Raw genomic sequence first — 18956 nt, forward strand, 5'->3', positions numbered from 1 at the left:
ATTAGAGGGGAAGAGTTGTAACACCCTCCCGGTAACCACTCCGTACATTCTACTGTTCCGGTGACCGGTGTCGGTCCGGACAGCTAGAACGTCCGGAAAAATATTTAAACTAAAGTCAGGAACCCTAATTAACTCAAATATTAATAAGAAAAACTTAGTAAAAATTTTAGAAATAAAATACAACCAAGCAAAATGAGCCGGTGCCCCAGCGATGGGTAGCAGGAGGAAGTTCTTGATTCATAAGGAGCCCTAGACCCGGGGGAAAAATTATAAAATAATTTTTGGGACTCCAGAGAAGGGTCATTGAGGTTCCCATGGCATTAGAATGCCAAGAAAATACTTAGAAAAATTTTTCAATCGGTACAGACAATTTTGACTCGTTAAGCCAAACAGAGGGCATTTTGGTCATTTCGCCTTCAGAGGTGATTTTTGGCCGACTTGTCCAGTTAAGTAAATAATTATTATGATCTAAAATGTGAATAAATATTGCTAAAAATTGAATTGAAAATGAGTAGCAAAGAAAAGAAAAAAAAAATGAATTAAAATTACAATTTTGACCTCATGCTTATGTCACTAAGCACTCTCACTCAATCACATTGTGACACATGTCCATAAACCAATTAAAATGAGTCAAATGGGCAGAAAATTGAAAGGAAAAACTGAATTCTTCTTCTTCAATTCCCGTATACCAAATTAAGAAGCTTTCTCTCCATTTTTTTTCTTTTAAAGGTTGATTTTCCTAAGCTTCCTCACCTCAAAACCTTATCCTTCCTTCACAAAAAGTTATACCCACATCAAGGACAAGTGTTTGGCAACCAAGAAAAGCCAAGAAAGTGAAGGAATTGCTTGGGAAAATTCTGCTAAAAAAAAAAAGGTTAGTGCTATGTCGCAATGGGATTTTGCGGTCGCCCGGACGATCACTCACCAAAGTGGGAAAGGGTGAGGAGTCGCCACCTTAGTTTTGAGGGGAACTAAAGAAAACCATTTGAGAAGATAAATAAAGAATGAAACCACTTCAAGACAGAGATTCTAGGTTCGGGGTCCGTAAACGGGTGGGGAAGGTGTTAGGCACCCCACCTCGTCCCTTAATAAGGGTAGGTAGATTTAATTTTGCGTCCTTTATAAATTAGTTAGAAGGGCTCGGATGGGAATGTTAGTCCTTTTGGTAAAAGGAATGTTTGATTTTTCACTGATCAGGATCACCCAGATACATAAGTAAATGAGACAACCTTAGTGAATTACTTTTGCATGTTAATTTTACTTAAAAAGGAATGTTTTATTTAAAGTTTAATTTAGAATATCGGATAAGAACTCTCCTCCGATCTTCTTTTAGGTATTAGAATTTTGGTTGGGGATCGGATAAGGACTCTCTTCCGATCCCTATTAAATATTTATTAGAGATTTTAATTTGGGATCGGATAAGAACTCTCCTCCGACCTCTTTTAAGTATTTATTAAAATTTTAAGCTGAGACCGGATAAGAACTCTCCTCCAATCTCTATTTATTAAAATTTTAAGTGAGACCAGGATAAGAACTCTCCTCAGATCTCTTTTAAATATTTATTAAAAATTTTGAATTGAGGTCGGATAAGAACTCTCCTCAGACCTCTTTTAAGTATTTATTAAAATTTTAAGTTGAGACCAGGATAAGAACTCTCCTCCGATCTCTTTCGGATTAGCGAGGAGCACGGAAGGGGCTTTGCCGATCTCCCGAATTTCAATTTCAGCTACATGTCACAAGAACCTAAAACTAAGGTCTCTGGCATTCAAAAATGCTGGAGGTTAGGTTTCTTGATACCCTATGACTAAATGGGTAATACTAAACTTGATTTACCGACCTTCCATGTAGTCATTTCACGCATACCTATTAATGTCCGATCATTACTGTCTAGTTTATTTTGGTTTTATTCCTCTTCATGGTATCTTGCGAATTCCCGTTCACGTCGGCCTAATAGTTTGGCTATTTTCTGGCGTGTTATTCAAGCTTTCTCTTGTAAAAGAGGCCCTTAAGTTGCAGATACCTATATTTTGCTGACCACTTACACGCTACTAGGAGCTAAAAGCTCGTATTGAAATAGCGAAAATTGTGAAATGATGGACCGATCACTAAAGAGATAATTCGAGTAACGTTCTTTGAGATTTTTGCTTAGAATAAACTTAGAGTAAACGCGTGCGTAAAGAGAACAAAGAAAGTGCGAAAAGTAAGCGCAAATACTTAATAAAGCAGTAGTATGAACTCTTACTGTGAGGAGCCAAATATATTGAAATAAGCGAGGTGGTAAATAGTGATGAAGATGGCGGATTGATCGGCTGAGAGTTGATGTGCATCGCGAAACCGAGAGATGCTTTAGCTAAAAGGTAACGGTAAGAACGGTGGAAGGAAGTTGAGCTTGAATAGAGGAAAAGAAAGCGAGAAATGATGAGAGTATGACGGATAATGAACAAGCTGGAAATGTAGAGTTCCAGATTCAAAATCTTTTCCAAGAAAACACTCCACGAAAACTAGTTTCAAAAGTCTTTTTAATCACTACAAAGCAATGAGTAACAAAGCTGAATGAAGTTTGAGTTCCTCCACGATAATAGCGACCTCTTGTCTATATTTTTTTCGTCCTTGAGCAGTTTTTCATGCAGGTATTTATAGGAATGGTGCTCCCCATGAAGGGTCGAGATTTATTTTGAGGAGATGGAGGGTCAAGATTTTGAAGTACATGATCGGATGTTCGAGAATTAAAGAGAATCAAAGCGAATGGTGAGATCGCTTCTCGAATATTTGTCCTTTTCCTCTTTTAATCAGCGGTCTTGAATCCTCTTGTCGGAACGATCGAGGGCTAAGAGTGAAAACGCTGGTATTGTCGTCTTCTCTTTTGAGCCAAGGGTTCGGGTGTCTTCCTTACCAGTGAGTTCAACGGTGGAGATTGGGATGTACTGGACTGTCATGACATACCACGGCACTGTCGGCGTGCGGGCGATTCTTAGGCGTGCGGTGGAGATCTCGTCGCACGCTTTAACTACCTCGGCTCACGATTCGGCGGCGGTTATTGGAATTTGTCTTATTCTTTTTGTCTTCCGATCCCTCCCTAGCTCCTATTCCGATCTCTCATGCGATCTCCTATCTCCGATCTCTTTTATCCCTTGATCGATCTGGATTCGGTCCAAGCATTAATTACATCTCGATTCTCGGCGTCGCCGTTTTCCTTCGACATTAAATGCCCATTTCCCCTATATATACCCACATCGGCGGAGAGATTTTCTTCATCGACTTTCCTCTCTTCTTTTCTTACTTTCCTGTTCTATTTGCTCGGTGGAAGTTACGGCTATAAGCGTGGCTTTGATCTTTTCCGATGAACTTCTTTACTTACCGATGAAAATTTATGATCCGGTGATCGCATGACCTTGACTTACGATGGTGAGAGAAGCGGATTTGACCGATCTGTATTGCGGACCTCGGTTGTACCGATCTCGAGTCGCTCAAGCGAGTTCATTCGCTTCTCACCGCATTAGGTGTTAAAGCGTCTTTCCTCCACATTGGGTGTTCCGAATGGTCGGTTTGAGTGGTAACATCGGTGGCGATGTCTCTCATCTTCATGGGAGTCATAATCACCCCATCTCGAGCTGTACATCTGTCCGATGTCAATAGTCGGTCTCTGATCGAACACATCTTTTGATTGACCACAAGACGGGCTTTGACATAGGCCTTTTAGATAGGATGTTCCACCGGTCTCTAGAGATCGCCCAAATGATGTAATCCTGAAATGTAATCAGATCTCTAGAGATTGCCCAAATGATGTAGTTAGACCTTTATTGTAGTCCGATCCCTAGAGATCGCCCAAGTGATGTATTTTATTTTCAATGCAATCCGATCCCTAGAGATCACAGAAATGATGTGATCCAATGTTAGTGTAATCCGATCCCTAGAGATCGCCCAAATGATGTAATCCGATCTTTTGAAAATAAAGACTTTATTTTGTCGGTTATCATCTTATTATTTTTGCATTGATTATTTTCCGATCCCTAATGTGGTTATCCGATCTGGTTCTTTACGAATGACACTTAAGCGATCCATTATTCAAAATATTTAGCTCATTATGCCGATCTTTAATCAACCGATCTCTGAACATTCAGATACTTGAGAAAAGTGTCAGAACAGCTGTCGAGTCCCACCAATCGGTGCGCTGCTTAGAACCTCGCGAGCATTAAATGCTCGGACTAGTATAAATAGGGGTGGGAGGGTTGGCGGTTGTTCTCTCATTCCATTTTCAATCCCTGCTCACAACTTGAAGTTCTCTCATTTTCTCCAGTTTCTCAGCGCCGTCGGACTCGGTAAGGGCTTTAATCCTCTTTTAGTTTAAGTTCTTTGTTTCTTTTGAAAATGAGCGGTGCAGAAGGTCGAGAAGCGGCGAGCCCTCCTTCCATTCAGTTCTCATGGTCATCGTCGATGAAGAAGAAGCGATCGGGCCCAGCGTGCAACCTAAACCCCTAGGGTCTCTGCTCCAGTCGGGTCGGGTCATACCATCAAGGCTTGCACCACCTTCAAGGAGAGAGACCCTTCCTATAGACGAGCTTCCGTCGGTTCTTCGGGAATCCGATCTGCAATCGTTTGTTCAAGAATACAATATTTGTCCTGATTCATATGAGCTGATCAAGTGCCATGGCGATCTTCGTGTCGATCACTCTTTTGAAGAGAATGACATGGTCATGGTGTACGAGGAAACGATTAAAGGCCGGTCTGAGGTTCCCTCTAGCCGACTTCTATAAGGAGGTCCTAAAATTTCACCGAGCATCCATTGTTCAAATCCACCCCAACTCGTGGCGGATCTTGGTAGCTTTCCGAGGTCTATGCCGAGCTAAGGGAATCAGACCTACGGCTAAGGTGTTCGCCGAGCTGCACAGACTAACTCGCCGAAAGGATGACGAACACTGGTTCTTTCAGTCGAAGCCTCGTTGCTGACTCTTTTCCGATCTTCCCTCATCCCTTAAGAATTGGAAGAACCGGTTCTTCATTACGAGGAGTAAAGATCCGTCTTGCTTTGAGGACTTTCCTCGTAGTTTGGTGGTACGAGGGCCCCAGCCAGAAGCACTTTACCACGAGTCAAGAGGAAAGCTTGATAGTGATGGAGTGAAAAGTCAGGCCACCACTCTAAAATATTCTGTCCAAATGCGGTGGCTGAAGCGCACCATTGGACCATGCAGCGATCACCGTGAGATCGCGAACTTAGCTCTCGACCTCGGCATTGGTATTTTTATATCTCGGTTCTCGGGACCTTAGAGATCTCACTAACCTTTTCTTTGTGCGGTATGGCGGGTGGTGAGGGTTCTAGGAAGCGGAAGAAGGACAAAGAGATCTTAGGAAAGTAAAGGAGATGAAGCGTTGAACGTCTTCAAACACCGATCCACGAACACAGGGAGATGCAAAGAGACCGTCTCAACCTTGGTCCGCCGACCATTGAGGTATCGAGATCTCCTCCTAGATCGGAAGAAGCGGCCCCGCCTATCTCGATTATTCCAAGCACGGAAGGAGCCTTCTCAATCTTACGGGAGGACCTCTTCTCGTGGCGCTCGAATCTTGACCATTGCTTGAAGAATAACGGACTGTTAGGGAGAACTCCGATTTTGCCAAAGTCCTGGGATCTACCATCTTCTTTCAAGAGGATCGGGATAGGCTATCTCAGAATGGTCTCGATGATATCTTGACTCGAACCATGAGCCTAAACGTGGAGTGTCTGGTGAACCAGACCATGATTCGGGAGAAGATTCAGCGTCTGGGTAAGGAGGTTGGGAAGAAAAATCAGGAATTGACTTCTCTCCGATCCCAACTCTCATCCGCTCGGGATTATATATCTCAAGTTGAGGGACGGGCGAAGTACCATGAAGACCAGCTGGCCGAAAGGTCTCGTGACTTAGCTGAAAGTGAACGGGCTCTCAGGGAAATCCGGGCACTTCAGGCCAACGAAGCCGCTCAGGTCGCTCAACTTGTAGAGGAGCTTAACGCGAAGGATAAGGAGCTTTCGGAGAAAGAAAAAGAGCTCAAGGAAAAGGATGAAGAGATGGTGTCGGGAATAGCCGGAGCCTATGTGAATGCTCATAAGGATCTCTTGGCCGAACTTCAAAAGCGCTATCCTGAAGAGGACTTTTCTTGGATGGATGACCTGGCTCCCGGGGGCGATGGTGAAGATAGTGAGGAGGAGGGCGAGGAAGAGAGAGAGTGAGCGAGAATGTAAATCAGTGGGGTGATCCCAGTAGAATAACTTGTACAAATTATGAAATGAAATGGAATATCTCTTTTGTTCAATGAATGGATGTGATTGGAAAATCTTCGAATTTGCCTAAGTATTTGATTGTATGAACATAGCGAAACATGAACTAAATGCCATCATTAATCTAAGTATAAAAGATCGGAAAGCACAATAAGCATGAGATCGGTGGGGGAGAAATGTTGAACGGGACTTGGTTAAAATTGAAAATTTAACTTGAACACTTAAGATCGGAACCCTCGTTAAACCGAACCCAAACTTTAGCTCTTAATCTTCCGAAAAGGAGGTCGGCAATAAAACTGGTAGGAAAAGATCTAGTGCCAGTTCATTTTATTTATCAGGAATATACATGACAGGTCCGGAAATTCGACAACGGGTTTGAGAGGTCGGTAAATGATTTGAGAGATCGGTGAGGCTTAATGAATATGAGGACTCAGTATTAATTCAATTTTTGTGAGGAGAGATCAGAAATGTGACCGCCTAAAGAGGGATCGAAAACGAGATTAGCTGTTCAAAGAAGAATTTTTATTGATTCTAGGGATCGGCCAAAATATGGTGTCGACAGCTGCCCCTCTTTACATAATTTCTATTAAAGAAAAATTTCCGTATAGGAATTATGTAAAGATTCAGACTCATATTTTGGACGATTAGGTGTTCGAAATTAGGGAACTAAAGCACACCTAAGTTAATGACCTCGAACATTAAAATCAACTTGGATCTAGAAACCAGAGGTTGATACGGGAATGAAATTAAAATCAACTTAGATCAAGGAACGAGAGGTTGATAACGAAATTAAAATTGCATGAAATCAACTTAGATCAAGGAACCAGAGGTTGATAACAGGAATTAAAATTGCATGAAATCAACTTAGATCAAGGAACCAGAGGTTGATAACAGGAATTAAAATTGCATGAAATTAAAATCAACTTAGATCAAGGAACCAGAGGTTGATAGCATGAAATGTAAATTGCATGAAATTAAAATCAACTTAGATCAAGGAACCAGAGGTTGATAGCATGAAATGTAAATTGCATGAAATTAAAATCAACTTAGATCAAGGAACCAGAGGTTGATAGCGGAAATGTAAATTGCATGAAATTAAAATCAACTTAGATCAAGGAACCAGAGGTTGATAGCAGAAATGTAAATTGCATGAAATTAAAATCAACTTAGATCAAGGAAACAGAGGTTGATAGCATGAAATGTAAATTGCATGAAATTAAAATCAACTTAGATCAAGGAACCAGAGGTTGATAGCATGAAATGTAAATTGCATGAAATTAAAATCAACTTAGATCAAGGAACCAGAGGTTGATAGCATGAAATGTAAATTGCATGAAATTAAAATCAACTTAGATCAAGGAACCAGAGGTTGATGGTGGAATTGCAGGAAATTAAAATCAACTTAGATCAAGGAACCAGAGGTTGATGGTGTAATTGCAGGAAATTAAAATTGCATGAAATTAAAATCAACTTAGATCAAGGAACCAGAGGTTGATAGCATGAAATGTAAATTGCATGAAATTAAAATCAACTTAGATCAAGGAACCAGAGGTTGATGGTGGAATTGCAGGAAATTAAAATCAACTTAGATCAAGGAACCAGAGGTTGATGGTGGAATTACAGGAAATTAAAATCAACTTAGATCAAGGAACCAGAGGTCGATAGCAGGAAATGTAAATTGCATGAAATTAAAATCAACTTAGATCAAGGAACCAGAGGTTGATAGCATGAAATGTAAATTGCATGAAATTAAAATCAACTTAGATCAAGGAACCAGAGGTTGATAGCAGGAAATGTAAATTGCATGAAATTAAAATCAACTTAGATCAAGGAACCAGAGGTTGATAGCAGGAAATGTAAATTGCATGAAATTAAAATCAACTTAGATCAAGGAACCAGAGGTTGATGGTGGAATTGCAGGAAATTAAAATTGCATGAAATTAAAATCAACTTAGATCAAGGAACCAGAGGTTGATGGTGGAATTGCAGGAAATTAAAATCAACTCACAAAACAAGTCTGACTTTGGCACATGAAGTTATTCCCTGACAAAGTGTACTTAACAAGATAATGAAGGCGGACGATTAATGGAGGAGGAGTTGTAAGGCCTGACCTACGACTCCGTTCTTTCGGATGTCCCTTTTAGTTCTGATTTTCTCCTTATTCTTGGAAGCGCCCTTGTGGGTTTTCACTTTCTTTTCGTCCATTCGACGAGCGCCCTTCGGTTTTCACCTCTAGTTTTTTTTTTTTTTTTTTTTTTTGGCGGCTATTCCCTGCAAATCTCATAATAAAGTACGTGAGGTTATCAATTTTTAAATTCAAATCTTATTGCAGAAATTTAACTAATCAATAGCGCATTAGTCAAAGAGAAATGATAGTATTAAAAAGTGAGTAAGCAGGAAAACAAAAGCAGAAAGAATGGAGTATAACTTTATCATGGCTTTAGGAAAAATAGACTTTCAAAGGAAAAGGAAAGGTACAAGGATAGATGTCATATATTCCTTTTAGTTGGTTTTGAAGTCTTTTAACTGCCATTATTTCAAGTTCTCTGAAGTCCCATGCCGTGACGGTTGCCTCTCTATCCGCGGTTTCATGCCTCCTTCCTTATTCCTCCAGTTTGGTTCTTGGGACGCCCTTTTTGGTTTTCACCCCAAGAAGGTTTTTTTTTTTTTTTTTTTTTTTTTTAGGACGCCCTTTCGGGTTTTAATCCCTTCTCCTTTTTATGCATATTATCTCTTGACATTGTCGGCATTCACAGGTAGCGGGAATTCTTCACCGTCCATGTGGGTCAAAATCAAGGCTCCTCGATGCGCGCCTTTTTAACCACATAGGGTCCCTCGTAGGTTGGTGACCATTTGCCCCGGGGATCGTTTTGGTTTGGTAGTACTTTCTTTAGAACTAAGTCCCCGGGTAGGAATTCCCGTGGGCGTACGTTTTTATCAAATGCTCTGGCCATTCTCCTCTGATATAATTGCCCGTGACATGCTGCTGTTAACCTTTTCTCATCCAGCAAGTTTAACTGATCCAACCTTGACTGGATCCATTCTGACTCACCAATCCCTGATTCCTTCAGAATCCTTAGGGAAGGAATTTCAACCTCAACAGTATCTTGCTTCCATCCGTAGACCGGTGAGTATGGAGTTGCCCAGTTGAGGTTCTTATGGAAGTCGGTATGCATGAAGAGCGTAGGGAGCATGTCATGCCAATCCCTATATGTGACCGTCATTTTCGGATTATCCTCTTTAGATTTTTGTTCGCGGCTTCCACCGCTCCATTCATCTGGGGCGGTATGGGGAGGAATTGAGATGTCGGATTACGTATTGATCACACAACTTCGAATCTTGGACCGTTCAGGTTCTTGGCGTTATCGGTGACAATTTCATTCGGGAGACCATGCGGCATATGATATTGTTTACGAAGAATTTGAAAGCGTGTTACTGCGTGATGTGAGCATATGATGTCGCCTCGACCCACTTGGAGAAATAGACGATGGCTACAAGGATGAATCTATGCCCATTGGATGCTTTGGGATTGATGGGACCACTCACATCCATGCCCCACATTGCAAAAGGCCATGGTGAGGCGAGATTGAGCGACTTGTGAGGTGGCACATTTATCGGATCTGCATAAATCGACACTTGTGGCACTTAGGAAATACTCGATGCAATCCTTTTCCATTGTGGTCCAAAAGTACCCACGTCGCATGATTTGCTTGGCCATCATGTGTCCATTGGCGTGAGTTGCACAATTTCCCTCATGAGTTTCAAAAGGATTCTCTTTGCCTCCTTTGCATCCACACATCTCAATAATTCACCGTTGGAGCTTCTTTTGTATAGGGTTTCCCCAGGAAAGTACCCCAATGCTAACCTCGAATCATCTTCTTTTCATTTTTGCTTGCCTGAAGGAATTCTCCGATTCTCTGATGAACCGGGATGTCGTGATACCAAGGCTTTCCATCGAGCTCTTCTTCAATCATGAAGCAATAGGTGGCTCATCCCTTACTTTAATCTTCAACGTCTGAAGCGTCGCCCTTCTTCGATTTGAGCCATAACGGCTAGAGTAGCTAAGGCGTCGACAAATTGATTCTTGTCTCTACTCGGATGAGTGAAAGAGATTTCTTGAATTCTCGATCATCTCCGATGAAGTATTTACGGTAGGGGATTAGCTTGGGATCTTTGGTTTGCCATTCTCCCTTGACACGATAAATTATCGAGCCGAGTCTCCATACACCTCCAACTTTCGATTTTCATCTCCATAGCGACATGTAGACCCATTACACAAGCTTCATATTCTGCGACATTGTTGGTACAGTCAAATCCCAACTTAGCGGCTATTGGGAAGTGCTTTCATGCAGGGATACTAGTGCGGCTCAATTCCATTCGGATAAATTGTTGCTCCGTCAAAATACATTTCCCACACATCGATGACCCCTCTTCTTGTGATCTACTTCATTAATATGCTCGTCAGGGAACTCAAAATCTAGAGCTTCATAATCTGGGATAGGGTTTTCCGCTAGCAGGTCAGCAATTACGCTACCTTTCACCGCTTTCCGGGTCATGTAGACTATATCATATTGGGAGAGTATAACCTGCCACTTGGCTATCCTTCCCGGCACGAATGGGCTTTCGAATACGTATCGATAGGATCCATCAGGAGATAAGCCATGTCTTGTGATTCAACATGTAGTGCTTGAGGCGATTTCTTTGTCGAGGCTAACGCGCAACAAGTCTTTTCTAAGAAAGAGTACCTTTACTCACAATCATTGAAATTCTTGCTCAGGTAGTAATTGGCCCTCTCTTTTCTGACGTTATCATCATTCTGTACTAAAACACATCCCATAGAGCTCTGTTGGACTGCCATGTACATGATCAGAGGCCGGCCTGCCACAGGCGGGACCAATACTGGTGGGTTTGACAAATACTGTTTGATTGTCTCGAAAGCCTTTTGACAATCCGAATCCCATTGGGTAGGATTGTTCTTAGATAGTCTGAAAATAGGCTCGGCTTTGGCGGTGAGATTAGAAATAAATCTTGAAATGTAGTTCAACTTTCCTAGAAAGCTGCGCACCTCCTTTACATTTTTGGGGACGGCATTTCTTGAATAGCTCGAACTTTGTGCGGATCCACTTCTATCCCTTTCTAAACACTATGAATCCCAACGGTTTTCCCGATCTAGCTCAGAAGATGCATTTAGCGAGGTTGACTTCAACTTGTATTTCTGAGCCTTTCGAGCACCCTCCTCATCACTGAGCGTGGCTCTCTTCTCCTGGATTTAATGATCATATCATCCACATATACCTCCACTTCTTTATGCATCATATCGTGGAATAATGTGACCATTGCTTGTGGTAAGTAGCCGGCATTCTTCAACCGAAGGGCATGACCCGATAGCAAAATACCCCCATTGGGTGATGAAAGCGATTTTATCCTTGTCTTCCTTGTCCATCGAATCGATTGTACCACGATGCCCCATCAATACACGAACACCTACCCAATCCTGCGGCATTGTCAACTAACACATCAATGTGAGGAGAGGAAATCATCTTTCAAACTTGCTTTATTAAGGTCCTGTAGTCAACACACACCACGACTCTCCGTCTTTCTTCATTCTTGGGACGACATTAGCCACCCATTGGGGATATTTGACTACTTCCAAGAATCGGCGTCATCTTGTTTCTTGACTTCATCCGAACCTTGAGCGGTGTGTGGGATTCATTCTCCTCGATTTACGCTTCAGGGATCGTTCACGGAATTAAGGGAATCTTGTGCGTCACTATCTGGGGTCCAAACCGACCATATCATCATAGCTCCATGAAAATACGTCGAGAAATTCCTTAAGCAGACCGATCATATCTCCCAATTCCTCACTCTCCACTATCTTAAGTTCCCTTTTCACTTCTTCCGAGCCTAAGTTTATTGTGCGCGTTTCATCTTCACAAGGCACGAGGGAGGGTTCACCTTTTTCATTGCTTTCTTCTGTAAGGTCTTCCTCAGAATTACTTGAAGTAATGGCAGTTATGGGGATTTCAAAATTAACCAGAGGAATTTATGAGTCTATTGGATTATTAGGTGTTAATTGATGAATGGTCCTGAATGAATAAAGAATAGAACATGTTATAAGGATGGAATTAAAAAGGAAAGAGAGTATTGGATTAAAAATGCGCTATCAATTCATTAATATTAATGCCTTAAGAAAAGGTCCATTCTGATATTACACTTGTCACCATGGACAAAATGATCAAGTGTAGATAACCAGGTACTTTACTCGAAATTGAGTACGAGGATGTCCTCTGCTGTCCGATTGCTTGATTCTTGCTCCTCGGCCATGGTAAAAATTTCCTCAAAGTGAGAATTAGCTCAATCTACCCTTGGTGCCAACCTCTCTTCATCTGGCTCTATCACATTTACTCCATTACCCGCATTATGGTTGGGCAATGGGTTTGAGGTAACATTGGGGAGGGAACCATTTCCCTCGATCTTCAACCACCCGTTCCGGATTAGAGCGTGCACTCTCCCTCTGAGTGCCCCGCAGTTGTCAGTTGAATGCCCTTGTGCTCCTCCATGATACTCACAGCAGGCGGTGGCATCATACCACAGGATATGGCGGTGGATTGGGTCTAAAGGGGTGATGCGATTTGGTTTATACTGACAAGGTATCGGTATATTTCACCGAGAGGAGGAAGGGGTGGATCAGGATTCCTTGGAGGTCTTGGGTTATTTTGTGGTGGTCGTGGTTGAACTGGAGGAGGAGGTGGTCTTGGTTGGAAATTTGCAGGTGGGGCATATTGTGGGCGTGGTTGTGAATAATTAGGGAAAGGGGGTGGGATGTTTGCGATAGTTGGGCCATGAGAGGGAGGATATGGCCGGTAGTTATTTTGGGGGAATTGGGGAAAATTATTCTGTCGAGTGATGGAATGCACATCACTCTCCTTTTTCTTGCCAAAATTGGCAGTCTTTTTCACAGGGTTCTCAGCCAACTCCTGTATTCTTCCTATTCTCAGATTAGCTTCAATTCTCTCACCGGCTTGGATGATATCTGAGAAGCTGTTGGAGGTATTTCCGATCATCAGGTTGAAGTAGGGAGCCTTCAATGTTTCGATGAATAGGGAGCAGAGTTCATTATCGGTCATCGGAGGATATACTTCGACCTTCTCCCTCCATCGTTGGGCGTACTGCTTAAAACCTTCCCGGTCTCTCTGTACCAGGTTCTGGAGGTCCCTCCTTGTGGGTGCTGCATCACAATTGAATTTGTACTGCTTAAGAAAGGTATCGGCCAAATCTTTCCAGGAGTGCAGCTTGCTCCTGTCCAATTGTATACACCATCTCAGAGCTGCTCCGGAGAGGCTCTCGTGAAAGAAGTGAATGAGGAGTCTATCGTCTTCTGTTAAGGCAGACATTTTGGCAATGTAGGTTGCGGTGGATGCGAAGTGCGAGTTTCCGCTGTATTTGTCGAAATCAGGAACCTTGAATTTGGGTGGTACCACCACATCTGGCACCAATCTCAGTGACGACACATCGACTGAGCCATACATGTTCAACCCTTCTATTGCTCTCAATCTTTCTTCTAGGGCAGATAGTTTCTCGTTTTCTCTCGCCCTATGTTCTCCTTCCACCGCATGATACACTCCTCCAACCGGAGGCGAGGGTGGAGTAAAGCTGGAGGATCGGGATTGAATGGTGAGGCTCGACATTTGAGGCGGTAGGGTAATAGGAAAAAGGTGGGTCATTATTTATGATCACCGGATTGTGATGATTGTCGGTCGGAATGGGAGGCGAAAGGTAAAAGAGGTTGAAGCTTCTTGAGGATCATTTGTTGTAGGAGGCAGAGGAGGTAATGGTGGGCTAGGTTCTGAAGCAGGTTTGCTCTGAGACATTTCCTTCATTAGTCTCATAATTTCAGAAAGCTGATCCTTCAACTCGGAGACCTGTCCCTGTAGGTTCTGTACTTGCTCCTGATTTTCCATTATCTTCCTCGTTCGAGATCTTGTTAAGTACACTCGCTTGGGTTGGATCGTGTGCTTGGTCAGACTTGCCTTGTTTGAATCAATATTGATTTCCTGTGAGGATAAAAAAAATTTAAATGAATTTGAGTTTTGCAAAGAAACTAAAAGTCTGATGCGGGCGAAGGATCTGATGGCATTTGAGAGCGAGTTGGAATCTGCAAAAGGATAATCGCCTCAGCTTTATCATGGCATCGTTCGATAGTCTGACCGTGAATGACGGGATTGAATGCGCATTTATGATACCTGTCCATATAGCGCATTTCAATTTTTCACATAACCCTAGCGAGGGAGTTCCTACGGGAGTCATATTATTCATTCACAAATCTGCTTAGACAATGGTCCAAAAATCATTTCATTAACTGAATAATTTGTACAGCATATTCTTTACATCGGCCTAGGTTCTGGGAGGTTCTTTATAATGAGATGACATTTTAGAGATACTCATATAACCTTTCCTCTTGTTTGGCGAGATCGAACACTTTGAGCATACTCGGATTGAGTAATAGTTCCTTTTTCCCTGTGCTATCATCTTCTCCAATGGTCCACATTTTCTTTTAGTCCTTGATAGAGGCGACTTGTTTCTCTTTCACTATCCTTTCTTTAGCACACTCTTTCAAGATGTCGTTGATGAGGAGTGCCTGTTCTTTTAATTCAAGCTTCTTCTTCTTGTTTTCCTGTTTATACTCTTCAACGAGTACTTCTTGGTACTTCATCCTTTCCTGAAGCTTACTATTCTGCCCTTTCATCTCTTTGACCTCAGCTTGGAGAGAGTTTCTTTCTTTTTCCCACTGTACCTCTTGCTCTTCGAACCCTATCCTTTCGGCCCTTGCCTCTTCCTTGAGCTTTCTTACCCTTCTCTTAAGTTTTACTGTTGGTCCTCCAATTGTTTCATTCGTTCTTGCAGCTGTGAGTTCTCGGTATTTGCCTTTCGTAGCGAGTCAACCAGACGATTATCAGCTTCCTCTAATAGGGCGTCTTGGCGAGGGTCGTCGTCCTTGAATTCTACGGTAGAGCGTTCTTGGTCCCTATCAGCTCTCCATTTGAGGTGTCGCGAGGCACTTGGGCCTTTGGGTGATCTCTCCATTAGAGTGATGTTTTCCCAGGACTTGCGAGCCATTTTCAACCCTTCTTCTTCCTTGAGCTCATGGTAGAAGTGACCTTGGTGGTATTCTTTAATGTTGATCATGGACTGTGTTGAGCCAAAGCGCCTCATTACGGTCTTTGGAGTGTAACTTGTATACGGTTATTCCAATCGGGGACACCGTGTATACCTCTGTACCAATCAAGGCGGGTTGGCTTGGCGTCCTGACTTCCTCCAACGGTAATCATGGCTATTGAAACTCAAAATCCGTTCCATCACTTTGTTTTCATTCTTGAGTGATCACTAACGGATCATCTTATCAATGGGAGGCTGGTCAAGGTACCAAGTCAATCCTTTTGTCTCCACAGGACACATGTGGTGATAGTCCAGAGGTATAATAGCGAGCAACACTTAATGGACCCTTTCCTGTTATGCGGTAAGTTAGGGTTAACAAGGTTTCGGCAAGAATTGCGGTATCGGATTGATCCTGCCTTTCTACTATCCAAAATACCTCCTTTGCCTTGCTAGTGATGATCCCCAATGGTCAGGGAGCAGGATCGGACCATAGATTCCCAAGGCGAGTGCTACGGAAGCTTGATCCCACTTTGTTTCTCTTGGAGGTGATGATCTAACCGCTTCTCAAGGTCGTCCAATGCCATCCATGCGTGTTCCTTTGGTATTTCTCTGGACTTTACTTCTTACGGGGAGAACCCGGCATATGTGCCAACCGTTTCAGTGCATCTATGCTCGAGGTGTAAGTAGATCCGGTTACGCAATGAGTATGGGATCCCGACAATGCACGATATTCTTCCATAGTGGGGATCGTGTCAATGTCATTAAAGAGAATACTCCGTACTTAGGATTCCAAACCGATAACATGGCTCTTAACGGGATTTGGACCTTGACTTGCATTAAGGTGGCAATCCTTCCGTACTTTTCTTCAAAGCGTACTTTGACCTGATCGGAAGCAACCTCCATCTATTAGCGGACCCTCAAGGTTGTTCATTTTGACCTCTACTTTATCGGATCCGGTGAAGGTATTGAGCTAACGTGTGCCTCGGAAACATCATTTTGCGAAGTACCGACCGATGGTGACTTGGACCAAAGTTTAGCATGCTGAGCCTCTTCTGCCGACTGACTCGAGGATGCCATGATAAAGATGATGCCTATCCTTCTACAGACTCTAGGTTTGGTAACGCCTGCGGGAAAATCCGTTAGTAAGACAAATTAGGGCAATTTTGAATCATACTGTTGATAGGGTGACACGTACACATTTATCAAAGTAGGAAAATGTGTAGATGTTTCAGTAGAATTCAAGATCACCCTCACAAAATAAACGAAAGGAAATCAAAGCAGAGCAAGGTAAGAGTAAACATGTCCCTTTTTGTCCTACAACAGGGAGACTCCTGATACCGGATAAGCGCTACCTATTTGGGATAGTTCTATCTTATAAGGTAGTTTACTACGGCTTTCAACTATCGTGATGGTTTAGCTCAGGATCTAATTTTTCTAATAGCCACAGGTTCCCAAATTGCCCCTACTGTAAACAGTAGGGCCCCATCCTACCCCCATGATATTGTCGGGAAAATTCCACGGATATCACGGCAAATAGAACGAGTTTCAATTTGAGCAGAAGCCTTCACGGATACTAACGGGGTAAAACCCACGGGCACCGCTACATGACCCCCTCCTACTTTCCTAAAAGGGTAAGAAAGCCCGGGTTAGGACCATAGTGTGTGAGGACATTGTGTAAGTGTTCAGTGTGTGAAGGGACACTTTTACCTCTTCCCAATTCAGGGGGATTTTATTTTTCCATTTTTTCCTTTTTCCTTTTTCTTTGAAATGAAGAGCACTGTAGGAGATAGAACAGGCAAAACAAAATAGTTAGTAGCAATAATAATTAGCATATGAGACATCGCCGAGTGAGCCCCTCTAAATATAATTTGATCGGACAAAAATTAAGCCTACTTTTGGACCTCTAGAATGGGGTTGGGTCAATATATCCCCAGTGGAGTCGCCAAGCTGTCGCAATGGGATTTTGCGGTCGCCCGGACGATCACTCACCGAAGTGGGAAAGAGTGAGGAGTCGCCACCTTAGTTTTGAGGGGAACTAAAGAAAACCATTTGAGAAGATAAATAAAGAATGAAACCACTTCAAGACAGAGATTCTAGGTTCGGGGTCCGTAAACGGGTGGGGAAGGTGTTAGGCACCCCACCTCGTCCCTTAATAAGGGTAGGTAGATTTAATTTTGCGTCCTTTATAAATTAGTTAGAAGGGCTCGGATGGGAATGTTAGTCCTTTTGGTAAAAGGAATGTTTGATTTTTCACTGATCAGGATCACCCAGATACATAAGTAAATGAGACAACCTTAGTGAATTACTTTTGCATGTTAATTTTACTTAAAAAGGAATGTTTTATTTAAAGTTTAATTTAGAAGATCGGATAAGAACTCTCCTCCAATCTTCTTTTAGATATTAGAATTTTGGTTGGGGATCGGATAAGGACTCTCTTAGATCCTATTAAATATTTATTAGAGTTTTTACTTTGTGATCGGATAAGAACTCTCCTCAGACCTCTTTTAAGTATTTATTAAAATTTTAAGCTGAGACCGGATAAGAACTCTCCTCCAATCTCTATTTATTAAAATTTTAAGCTGAGACCGGATAAGAACTCTCCTCCGATCTCTTTTAAATATTTATTAAAAATTTTGAATTGAGGTCGGATAAGAACTCTCCTCCGACCTCTTTTAAGTATTTATTAAAATTTTAAGCTGAGACCGGATAAGAACTCTCCTCCGATCTCTTTCAGTTAGCGAGGAGCACTGGAAGGGGCTTTGCCGATCTCCGAATTTCAATTTCAGCTACATGTCACAAGAACCTAAAACTAAGGTCTCGGCATTCAAAAATCTGGAGGTTAGGTTTCTTGATACCCTATGACTAAATGGGTAATACTAAACTTGATTTACCGACCTTCCATGTAGTCATTTCACGCATACCTATTAATGTCCGATCATTGCTGTCTAGTTTATTTTGGTTTTATTCCTCTTTATGGTATCTTGCGAATTCCGTTCACGTCGGCCTAATAGTTTGGCTATTTTCTGACGTGTTATTCAAGCTTTCTCTTGTAAAAGAGGCCCTTAAGTTGCAGATACCTATATTTTGCTGACCACTTACACGCTACTAGGAGCTAAAAGCTCGTATTGAAATGACGAAAATTGACGAAATGATGGACCGATCACTAAAGAGATAATTCGAGTAACGTTCTTTGAGATTTTTTTGCTTAGAATAAACTTAGAGTAAACGCGTGCGTAAAGAGAACAAAGAAAGTGCGAAAAGTAAACGCAAATACTTAATAAAACAGTAGTATGAACTCTTACCTGTGAGGAGCCAAATATATTGAAATAACTGAGGTGGTAAATAGTGATGAAGATGGCGGATTGATCAGCCTGAGAGTTGATGTCTGTCGCGAAACCGAGAGATGCTTTAGCTAAAAGGTAACCAGGTAAGAACCAGGTGGAAGGAAGTTGAGCTTGAATAGAGGAAAAGCGAGAGATGATGAGAGTATGACCGGATAATGAACAAGCTGGAAATGTAGAGTTCCAGATTCAAAATCTTTTCCAAG

This window comes from Hevea brasiliensis, chromosome 7 (assembly GCF_030052815.1).
Source record: "Hevea brasiliensis isolate MT/VB/25A 57/8 chromosome 7, ASM3005281v1, whole genome shotgun sequence".
Lineage (NCBI taxonomy): Eukaryota > Viridiplantae > Streptophyta > Magnoliopsida > Malpighiales > Euphorbiaceae > Hevea > Hevea brasiliensis.